This window comes from Balaenoptera borealis, assembly GCF_965194805.1.
Source record: "Balaenoptera borealis genome assembly, contig: HAP1_SCAFFOLD_80, whole genome shotgun sequence".
NCBI classification, from domain to species: Eukaryota; Metazoa; Chordata; class Mammalia; order Artiodactyla; family Balaenopteridae; genus Balaenoptera; species Balaenoptera borealis.
Window position 1 is genome coordinate 939,914 of NW_028123983.1, and position 11,781 is coordinate 951,694.

An 11,781-nucleotide genomic window follows, 5' to 3' on the forward strand; every position below is an offset into this window, starting at 1 on the left:
CCTTTGGTAATAAAAAATATAAGATTTTATACTTCTCAGAAATCTAGGAGCTGAAAGAGAGGTATCATTTTCAATGGAAAATCATTCCAAACAAGGTTGAAACTTCAACCAAGATTATTAGATGTACATCCTTGGAAAGAAATCACTGCATTTCTCTACTCTTGACCTGACAAATAAGACAATCCCCTCCACTGAACTTGCTTATAATAAAGTGATGGAAATATCAAATGGAAGTGTTAGAAACATCTTATTTTACACGAGCCTTATACACTGTTCTATGTTAATTACCGTTTGGCTCACACATCTGTTCATTGAAGTTACAATGTTCTCAAATTCTGTTACTGATCCTGCAGAGTGGGCCCCAACAAGGGTCTCCCTGCCCAGTGTCATTGGAGCCAACAGATCGAGACTGACTTTGGTTCAGAAGCAAAGGAAAACTTTATATTTTGATCAGAGAATGGAGAGGTGAGAGTGTGTGCTCCCCTGCGGGTTGTGGGCCGGGCTGCTGTGTAGGGATCCTGTCAGCATCAGCGGGAGGGAGGGGGCGGAGCTCTCGAGGGCCAGGTTGCCTGGAGCTCAGGCTCTATGTCGCAGAGTGTGCACGGGGCCCCACGAGCTGAGGTGTCGGCCCAGCCATTTTGCACGAGGAAATCGGGTCTGAAGTGTCGGGTGTGGGACCTCTGCATGTGGAAACCTAGGAGCAAGTGAAATTAGACAAAGCACAAAGGAAAAAATGGTTAGACTTTATTTTATTGCCCAGATTCTATTTTTATCTCCCAGGAATTTTTAATGGGCTTTGCCAGTGACAAAGCCCTCCTCTGCCTTTTGTCCCATTCCTCATTCTTGGGGCGCTGAGGGTGCAGACACGTCTTCTGTAAATGCTTCATGCTGAGTTGGGTGTCCTCATACCCGGGGGGAGGGGCAGGACTTCTCCCCAGCAGCCTCCAGGTGAGGTTGATTGCCCGCAGGCCTCCTCCCTCACTGCTCGTCTGCCTGAGAACCAGCATTGGAAGTTTTATAGATTCTAATGACCTTTAAGGGTCCAGGAAAGAGATGTGCAGAGACGCTGGGGGGGTGGGCGGTTTTACCCTGCTCCACATTGGTTCGGCCCCCTTAGGCTGACGGTTTCTGCCAGCCTAGATGCTCTGACCAGTAGTCTGTGCTTTCTTCAGTTAGGCCACTGAATTAACGTACAAACAGCACCAGGTGTCAGAGCCCTGCTTGCTCAACTCCCAGACAGTCCAGGGCCGGTGGTGATCCAGGACCATGACGGCCACTCAGTCAACGGCCTTTTGAAGTAGCCAGGAGTACAGCTGGTCTCATTGGCCGCCGTCACTGCGGTGTCTGTAGGCTTTTCTATGGTGGCAGCGTTATTTACGGTTCCCCTGCCAAGTTTATTAGCTCCGCTCTGGGTGCAGTAAGTCCTGTAAGCAATAGTCTGCTCTTTTGGGGCACACTCTTGTTGTTTTCTGAGAGAAGCTCCAGGTCAAGTGATGGTCACACGAGTCGCCATGGGGGCCCATTGCCCCAGGTTGTCTCTCTGGAGGTTGGTGTTGGAGGGCCTCCTCACTCGAGGTCATTGTGCCCACGGAGCAATCCCTGCAACTTCAGGGCATGGTGGGTGGTTAGGATCACCAAGTGGCGTCCTTTTCCCTTAGGAGGGAGCTGGCCTTGTGGGCTGCTGATTTCCAGGTTTTTAGATACCCCCAGTATCCTGGTCGGATGGGGTGGCTGGCCAATGCCTGGAGGGCATTCTTGCATTGTTCCATTTCAAGTGGTCCCAGTTTTTGCACTAATACTCCAAGGGCGATTCGCCTTGGACCAGGAATGTAAAGGTCAAAGGGTTTAGCTAACTTAGGGAGGTCCAGGGCCAGGGTCTGAATTGACTGCTCTTTCCATTCTTGAAAGGCCGCTTCTGGATTCTATTCAAAAGGATCATCATCTTTTCCTTTCAGTGTTTCATATAGAGGCCCAGCTATTAGACTGTAGTTAGGGATCCAGATGCAGCAAACCCCGGTCTCCCCAGGAACCCCTAAGCTGTCTTCTAGTTTCAGGAAAGGTGAGGCTGCAAATGGCTTCTTCCCTTTCCTGGGGTGGGCTTCTCCGACCTTCTGTGCGAATGAAGCCCAGGAAGGCCACCTTAGTTTGTGATATTTGAGCCTTTTCCTTGGACACCTTCTATCTTTTATTGGCTAGGTAGTTCAGAGGCCTCCTTAGTCGGGCTGGTGATCAGAATGTCATCTGCATATTGAAGGAGGGTTCCCTTCTCCAGAGGTAGATCTTTTAGGTCTTTAGCTAACGATTCCCCAAAGATGGTGTGGGAATTTTTGAACCCCTGGGGCAGGACGGCCCAGCAGTATTGTTTTTGTTGTAGGTTGAGTCCTGCCACTCACAGGCAAAATTTCTTGTGACTCTGGGACTAATGGAATACAGAAGAAGGCATCATTGAAGTCTAATACAGAATGCCATGTCCTGGTGGATGGTAGAATGACCAGCAGGGTGTAGGAATTAGGAACTACTAGATGTATATCCTCTGTGGCTTCACTGACTGTCCTGGCGTCCTCTACCAGGTCCCCAGCAGCCCACGGGGCTCTTGTGGTCAGGCCCCTCCCAGGATATGGAGCTCACCTGGGCAGGTACGCAGCAGCCCACGGGGCTCTCGTGGGCAGGCCCCTCCCTGGATATGGAGCTCCCGTGGACAGGTACCCCGGCAGGGCTGGGCACACAGGAACCGTGCACGTAGCCCTCATTGCAGAGCACCCCCAGCACCCCTGTCACTCAGAGCTGACACAGAGCACCTCAGAGCAGAGCTTGAACTAACAAACAGCAGCTCCAACAGGTCTGTGACCCTAGGCTTCACTCTGTGCGGCCTCCCTCTGCCTGGTCTTCCAGGGGCTTCCACTGCAGCCGGGGCACCAGGCCTCTGTCTCCACCCACCACCCCTCCTCTCCCTGACTCCTGGGTTCCTCTCATTAGCAGAGGGTCTTCTTGAAGTTGTCTCCCACTCATGGACCAGATCAAATGATTCGAAAACAAGCCAGGGCTGCCGCCCCTTATCTATCCTGACTCTCGGGACCCTACACCTGTTCCTTGGATCTGGCCGGTGCAGCAAGGCCCATTTTCTGCAACTCTGAGCCCCTGAGGGGCGAGGATTGGCTGACCTGGGCAGCCTGACCCGGCCGGCCAGCCCTTCCCAGGTGTGCCTGGGTTGAGGTCAATATAAACACCCCTCCAGGCAGCAAAAGCCTCTGCAGCTGTGCCTGACGCCATATTCTCTGCCCCGTCAGCAGTCTCGGGGTTGGGCTGGTGGGAGGGAGTAGGGCCCACGGCTCTATGAGTGGCCCAGTGTGACTGGGGCTCTGCTGGACTTTCTGCAGGAGTTGCCGGGCTGCCACCTGCTAAAGAAGAGGATGTGTCACCCATACTTGCTGCTGGAATTTCTCCCCGGGCAGAGGTGAGGAAGGAAAAAAGCAGTGGGGGCCGGGACAGGAGGGGTACCTCAGGCAGGGAAATGGAAAGCTTCCAGATGAGCGCCCGGGGCCAGGACCATCCTGGCTGGCCTGCAGGCACCAAGTCGGCCTGCGTGCTGTCGCTGGTGTGACTCCAAGCCCCTTCCTCTAGTTTTTAAAGTCTTTGCACACATTCAGGTGTTTTACCTGGGAAGGGTGGGAAAAGTTCAGCAGCAGCTGGCCTGGGGCTCAGCTCACGTTTACTCAGAGACGCCTCCTCACGGTCCCCCAGCTTTGCAATGAGGACGCTCCTCGTGTGGGGGCTGCTGGCTGCATGGGAGATGATTCCCCACCTGTGACCAACTTCAGAATTGTTTACCCCTGGAGCAAGTGCCCTGATAGGGTTTTCCTCTGTATGACCAGTGGGTTCTGTTTTTTTTTTTTTTTTCTTTTTTGGTTCAAGGTAAGTTTTATTCCTCTTTTTGTATTTATGGATATAAGCATGGAAATAATTCATTCATATAAATACGTCTATGGGAAGGACAGAACTTTTTTTTCTGTTTTATTTTTTTAAGTATTACTTATTTTTTAATTTTTGAATTTATTTTATTCATTTTTTTATACAGCAGGCTCTTATTGGTAACCTATTTTATACATATAAGTGTATATATGTCAATCCCAGGCTCGCAATTCATCCCACCACCACCACCCTGCCACTTTCCCCCCTTGGTGTCCATACATTTGTTCTCTACATCTGTGTCTCTATTTCTGCCTTGCAAACCGGTTCATCTTTACCATTTTTCTAGGTTCCACATGTATGCGTTAATATACGATATTTGTTTTTCTCTTTCTGACTTACTTCACTCTGTATGACAGTCTCTAGATCTATCCACGTCTCTACAAATGACCCAATTTCATTCCTTTTTATGGCTGAGTAATATTCCATTTTATATATGTAGCACATCTTTTCTGTTCGTCTGTCTATGGGCATTTAGGTTGCTTCCATGACCTGGCTATTGTAAACAGTGCTGCAATGAATATTGTGGTGAATATGTCTTTTTGAATTATGGTTTTCTCTGGGTATATGGCCAGTAGTGGGATTGCTGGGTCATATGGTAATTCTATTTTTAGTCTTTTAAGGAACCTCCATACTGTTCTCCATAGTGACTGTATCAATTTACATTCCCACAAATAGTGTAAGAGGGTTCCCTTTTCTCCACACCCTCTCCAGCATTTGTTGCTTGTAGATTTTCTGATGATGCCCATTCTAACTCGTGTGAGGTGATACCTCATTGTAGTTTTGGTTTATATTTCTCTAATAATTAGTGATGTTGAGCAGCTTTTCATGTGCTTCTTGGTCATCTGTATGTCTTCTTGGGACAAATGTCTATTTACGTCATCTGCCCATTTTTGGATTGGGTTGTTTGTTTTTTTACTGTTGAGCTGCATGAGCTGTTTATATACATTGGAGATTAATCCTTTGTCCATTGATTCGTTTGCAAATATTTTCTCCCATTGTGAGGGTTGTCTTTTCGTCTTGTTTGTAGTTTCCTTTGCTTTGCAAAAGCTTTTAGGTTTCATTTGCTCCCATATGTTTATTTTTTTTATTCCATTACTCTAGGAGGTGGATCAAAAAAGATCTTGCTGTGATTTATGTCAAAGAGTATTCTTCCTGTGTTTTCCTCTAAGAGTTTTATAGTGTCCGGTCTTACATTTCGGTCTCTAATCCATTTTGAGTTTATTTTTTGTGTATGGTGTTAGGGAGTGTTCTAATTTCATTCTTTTACATGTAGCTGTCCATTTTTCCCAGCACCACTTATTGAAGAGACTGTCTTTTCTCCTTTGTATACCCTTGCCTCCTTTGTCATAGATTAGTGGGCCATAGGTGTGTAGGTTTATCTCTGGGCTTTTTTTTTTCTTTTACATCTTTATTGGAGTATAATTGCTTTACAATTGTGTGTTAGTTTCTGCTGTATAAAAAAGTGAATCAGCTGTGCGTATACATATAACACCATATCCCCTCCCTCTTGCAACTCCCTCTCACTCCCTTATCCCACCCTTTTAGGTGGTCACAAAGCACAGAGCTGATCTCCCTGTGCTATGTGGCTGCTTCCCAGTAGCTATCAATTTTACATTTGGTAGTGTATATATGTCCATACCACTCTCTCACTTTGTCCCAGCTTACCCTTCCCTCTCCCCATGTCCTCAAGTCCTTTCTCTACGTCTGTGTCCTTAATCCTTTCCTGCCCCTAGGTTCTTCATAAACTTTTTTTTTTAAGATTCCATATATATGTGTTAGCATACGGTATTTGTTTTTCTCTTTCTGACTTACTTCACTCTGTAGGACAGACTCTAGATCCATCCACCTCACTAAAAATAACTCAATTTCGTTTCTTTTTATGGCTGAATAATGTTCCATTGTATATATGTGCCACATCTTCTTTATCCATTTATCTGTTGATGGACACTTAGGTTGCTTCCATGTCCTGGCTATTGTAAATAGAGCTACAGTGAACATTGTGGTACATGACTCTTTTTGAATTATGGTTTTCTCAGGGTAAATGTCCAGGAGTGGGTTTGCTGGGTTGTATGGTAGTTCTATTTTTAGTGTTTAAGGAACCCCCATACCGTTCTCCCTAGTGGCTATATCAATTTACATTCCCACCAACAGTGCAAGAGGGTTCCCTTTGCTCCAATAAATGCCTCTCCAGCATTTATTGTTGGTAGATTTTTTGATGATGGCCATTCTGACTGGTGTGAGGTGATACCTCACTGTAGTTTTGATTTGCATTTCTCTAATGATTAGTGATGTTCAGCATCCTTTCATGTGTTTGTTGGCAACCTGTATATCTTCTTTGGAGAAATGTCTATTTAGGTCTTCTGCCCATTTTTGGATTGGGTTGTTTGGTTTTGTGATATTGAGCTACATGAGCTGCTTTTTGGAGATTAATCCTTTGCCATTTGCTTCATTTGAAAATATTTTCTCCCATTCTGATGGTTGTCTTTTCATCTTGCTTATGTTTTCCTTTGCTGTGCAAAAGAATTTATGTTTCATTCGGTCCCATTTTTTTATTTTTGTTTTTATTTCCATTTCTCTAGGAGGTGGGTCAAAAAGGATCTTGCTGTGATTTATGTCATAGACTGTTCTGCTTATGTTTTCCTCTAAGAGTTTTATAGTGGCTGGTCTTATATTTAGGTCTCTAATCCATTTTGAGTTTATTTTTGTGTATGGTGTTAGGGTGTGTACTAATTTCATTCTTTTACATGTAACTGTCCAGTTTTCCCAGCACCACTTGCTGAAGACACTGTCTTTTCTCCATTGTATACCCTTGCCTCCTTTGTCATAGATTAGTGAACCATAGGTACGTGGGTTTATCTCTGTGCTTTCTATCCTGCTCTATTGACCTATATTTCTGTTCTTGTGTCAGTACCATATTATCTTGATTACTGTAGCTTTGCAATATAGTCTGAAGTCTGGAAGTCTGATTCCTCCAGCTCTTTTTTTCCCCCCTCAAGACTGCTTTGGCTATCCAGGGTCTTTTGTGTCTCCCTACAAATTTTAAGATTTTTTTTTCTTGTTCTGTAGAAAATGCCAAAGGTATTTTGATCGGGATTGCATTGAATCCGTAGATTGCTTTGGGTAGTATAGTCATTTTCACAATATTGATTCTTCTAATCCGAGAACATGGTATATGTCTCCATCTGTTTATATCATCTTTGATTTCTTTCATCAGTGTCTTATAGTTTTCTGAGTACAGGTCTTTTACTTCCTTAGGTAGGTTTATTCCTAGGTATTTTATTCTTTTTGTTGCAGTGGTAATGGGATTGTTTCCTTAATTTCTCTTTCTGATCTTTCATTGTTAGTGTATAGGAATGCAAGCAATTTCTGTGCATTAATTTTGTATCCTGCAACTTTACCAAATTCATTGATTAGCTCCAGTGGTTTTCTGGTGGCATCTTTAGGATTCTCTATCTATGACATCATGTCATCTGCAAACAGTGACAATTTTACTTCTTCTTTTCCTTTTTGTATTCCTTTTATTTCTTTTTCTTCTCTGATTGCCATGGCTAGGACTTCCAAAACTATGTTGAATAGCAGTGGTGAGAGTGGACATCCTCGTCTTGTTCCTGATCTTAGAGGAAACGCTTTCAGTTTTTCACCATTGAGAATGTTGTTTGCTGTGGGTTTGTCATATATGGCCTTTATTATGTTGAGGTAGTTTCCCTCTATGCCCACACTCTGCAGAGTTTTTATCGTAAATGAGTGTTGAATTTTCTCAAAATCTTTTCCTTCATCTATTGAGATGATCATATGGTTTTATTCTACAATTTGTTAATATGGTGTATCACATTGATTTGTGTATATTGAAGAATCCTCGCATCCCTGGGATAAACCCCACTTGATCATGGTGTATGATCCTTTTCATGTGTTGTTCGATTCTGTTTGCTAGTATTTTGTTGAGGATTTTTACATCTATATTCATCAGTGATATTGGTCTATAATTTTCTTTCCTTGTAGTATCTCTGTCTGATTTTGGTATCAGGGTGATGGTGGTCTCATAGAATGAGTTTGGGAGTGTTCCTTCCGCTGCAATTGTTTTGAAGAATTTGAGAAGGTTGGGTGTTAGCTCTGCTCTAAATGTTTGATAGAATTCACCTGTGATGCCATCTGGTTCTGGACTTTTGTTTGTTGGAAGATTTTTAATCACAGTTTCAATTTCATTGCTTGTGATAGGTTTGTTCATATTTTCTATTTCTTCCTGGTTCAGTCTTAGAAGGTTATCCCTTTCTAAGAATTTGTCCATTTCTTCCAGATTGTCCATTTTATTGGCCTAGAGTTGCTTGTAGTAGTCTCTTAGGATGCTTTGTATTCCTGTGGTGTCTGTTGTAACTTCTGCTTTTTCACTTCTAATTTTGTTGATTTGCGTCCTCTCCCTCTTTTTCTGGAGTCTGGCTAAAGGTTGATCATTTTTGCTTATCTTCTCAAGGAACCAGCTTTTAGTTTTATTGATCTTTGCTTTCGTTTTCTTTGTTTCTATTTCATTTATTTCTGCTCTGATCTTTATGATTTCTTTCCTTCTACTAACTTTGGGTTTTGTTCTTCTTTCTCTAGTTCCTCTAGGTGTAAGGTTAGATTGTTTATTTGAGATTTTTCTTGTTTCTTGAGGTAGGCTTGTATTGCTATAAACTTCCCTCTTAGAACTCCTTTTGCTGCATCCCATAGGTTTTGGATCATCGTGTTTTTGTTGTCATTTGTCTCTAGGTAGTTTTTGATTTCCTCTTTGATTTCTTCAGTGATCTCTTGGTTATTTAGTAACGTATTGTTTAGCCTCCATGTGTTTGTGTTTTTTACGGTTTTTTCCGTGTAATTGATTTCTAATCTCATAGCATTGTGGTCGGAACAGCTGCTTGATATGATTTCAGTTTTCTTAAATTTACTGAGGCTTTATCTGTGACCCAAGATGTGATCTATCCTGGAGAATGTTCCGTGTGCAGTTGAGAAGAACGTGTAATCTGCTGTTTTTGGATGGAATGTCCTATAAATATCAATTAACTCTATCTGGTCTATTGTGTCATTTAAAGCTTGTGTTTCCTTATTAATTTTCTGTCTGGCTGATCTCCACTGGTGTAAGTGAGCTGTTAAAGTCCCCCACTATTATTGTGTTACTGTCGATTTCCTCTTTTATAGCTGTTAGCAGTTGCCTTATACATTGAGCTGCTCCTATTTTGGGTACATATATATTTATAATTGTTATATCTTCTTCTTGGATTGATCCCCTGACCATTATGTAGTGCCTTTCCTCGTCTCTTGTAACATTCTTTATTTTAAAGTCTATTTTATCTGATATGAGTATTGCTACTCCAGCTTTCTTTTGATTTTCATTTGCATAGAATATATTTTTCCATCGCCTCACTTTGAGTCTGTATGTGTCCCTAGGTCTGAAATGGATCTCTTGTAGACAGCATATATATGGGTCTTGTTTTTGTATCCATTCAGCGAGCCTGTGTCTTTTGGTTGGAACATGTAGTGCATTCACGTTTAAGGTAATTATCGATATGTATGTTCCTACTACTATTTTCTTAATTGTTATGGGTTTGTCTTGGTGGGCCCTTTTCTTCTCTTGTGTTTCCCACTTAGAGAAGTTCCTTTAGCATTTGGTGTAGAGCTGGTTTCATGGTGCTGAATTCTCTTAGCTTTTGCTTGTCTGTAAGGCTTTTGATTTCTCCATCAAATCTGAATGAGCTCTTTGCAGGGTGGAGTACTCTTGGTTGTAGGTTCTTCCCTTTCATCACTTTAAATTTATCATGCCACTTCCTTCTGGCTTGTAGATTTTCTGCTGAGAAATCAGTTGTTATCCTTATGGGAGTTCCCTTGTATGTTATTTGTCATTTTTCCCTTGCTGCTTTCAATCATTTTTCTTTGTCGTTAATTTTTGTCAATTTGATTACTATGTGTCTTGTCATTTTTCTCCTTTGGTTTATCCTGCCTGGGACACTCTGTGCTTCTGGACTTGGGTGGCTATTTCTTTTCCCATGCTAGGGAAGTTTTTGACCATAATCTCTTCAAATATATTCTCGGGTCCTTTCTCTCTCTCTTCTCCTTCTGGGACCCCTATAATGCGAATGTTGTTGCGTTTAAAGTTGTCCCAGAGGACTCTTGGGGTATCTTCGTTTATTTTCATTCTTTTTCTTTATTCTGTTCCATGGCAGTGATTTCCACCTTTCTGTCTTCCAGGTCACTTATCCGTTCTTCTGCCACAGTTATTCTGCTACTGATTCCTTCTAGTGTATTTTTCATTTCAGTTATTCCATTGTTCACCTCTGTTTGTTTGTTCTTTAATTCTTCTAGGTGTTTGTTCCTTAATTCTTCTAGGTCTTTGTTAAACATTTCTTGCATCTTCTCGATCTTTGCCTCCTTTCTTTTTCCAAGGTCTTGGCTCAACTTCACTATCATTATTCTGAATTCTTTTTCTGGAAGGTTCCCTATCTCCACCTCATTTCATTTTTTTTCTGGGGTTTTATCTTGTTCCTTGATCTGGTATAAAGTCCTCTGCCTTTTCATTTTGTCTATCTTTCTGTGAATGTGGTTTTCCTTCCACAGGCTGCAGAATTGTAGTTCTTCTTGCTTCTGCTGTCTGCTCTCCGGTGGATGAGTCTATCTTAGTGGCTTGTGCAAGCTTCCTGATGGGAGGGACTGGTGGTGGGTAGAGCTGGGTGTTGCTTTGGTGGGCAGAGCTTTAATCCGCTTGTCTACGGATTAAATAAAACTTTAATAAAAAGTTTAATCCGCTTGTCTGCTGATGCATGGGGCTGGGTTCCCTCCCTGTTGGTTGTTTGGCCTGAGGCGACCCAGCCCTGGAGCCTACCTTGCTCTTGGTGGGGCTAATGGCGGACTCTGGGAGGGCTCACACCAAGGAGTATTTCCCAGAACTTCTGCTGCCAGTGTCGTTGTCCTCACGGTGAGCCACAGCCACAGCCACCACCTGCCTCTGCAGGAGACCCTCTAAAAGTAGCAGGTAGTTCTGGTCATTCTCCTACAGGGTCACTGCTCCTTCCCCTGGGTCCTGATGTGCACACTACTTTGTGTGTGCCCTCCAAGAGTGGAGTATCTGAGTGGAGTTGAGACTCTGAGACTCTGTGTGGAGTTGCACAGACTCTGGGTCCTGTGAAGCTTCGATGTTTTGTGATTCTAGAAATCCTATAGGAGACGGTCCACAGCAGGTGACGCTAATGTTGTCAGTAGAGGTGTTGAAGCCAAAGATCTGCAGTTCCAACTAGAGGTGTCGGTGTACATACAGGACAAAATCATCTCGTGTGAATGTAGTTCAGGCATGTTTAAGATGAATGCAGTCATGTTAATGCCTACCATATTCTATCTTGAGCCTCTCCTCAGGGACCCCCTCCTCAGTTCCTGAGGCTCCTGTAAGTCATGTACAGGGGACTGGAGAGTGGGCTCTGTCCAGTCTGAGCCCTGAGTTACCCTGTGTGTATCTTAGGATACTTTGTATTTCTGTGGTGTCTGTTGTAACATCATCTCTTTCATTTCAGATTTATTTGGGCCCTCTCTTTTTAAAAAAACATACTACTGTTGTCTTTTATTCTTTACAGAAGTTTAATAAGTGTTTGATCTACTATCCTTACCCTATGTATACTTTTTGCAGTGAGATTTTTACTTTTCTTTGTTTCCTTGTTACTATCAATAATTAGTGAGACTTCTTTTAAGCTACCTTCAACATTGCTTATAAAGCTGCTTTATTAGTGATGACAGAGCCTTAATGGAAGTCATGTTCTGGTTGTAAATTAGAATGCAATGTGCCAGCAAATAGCCCCT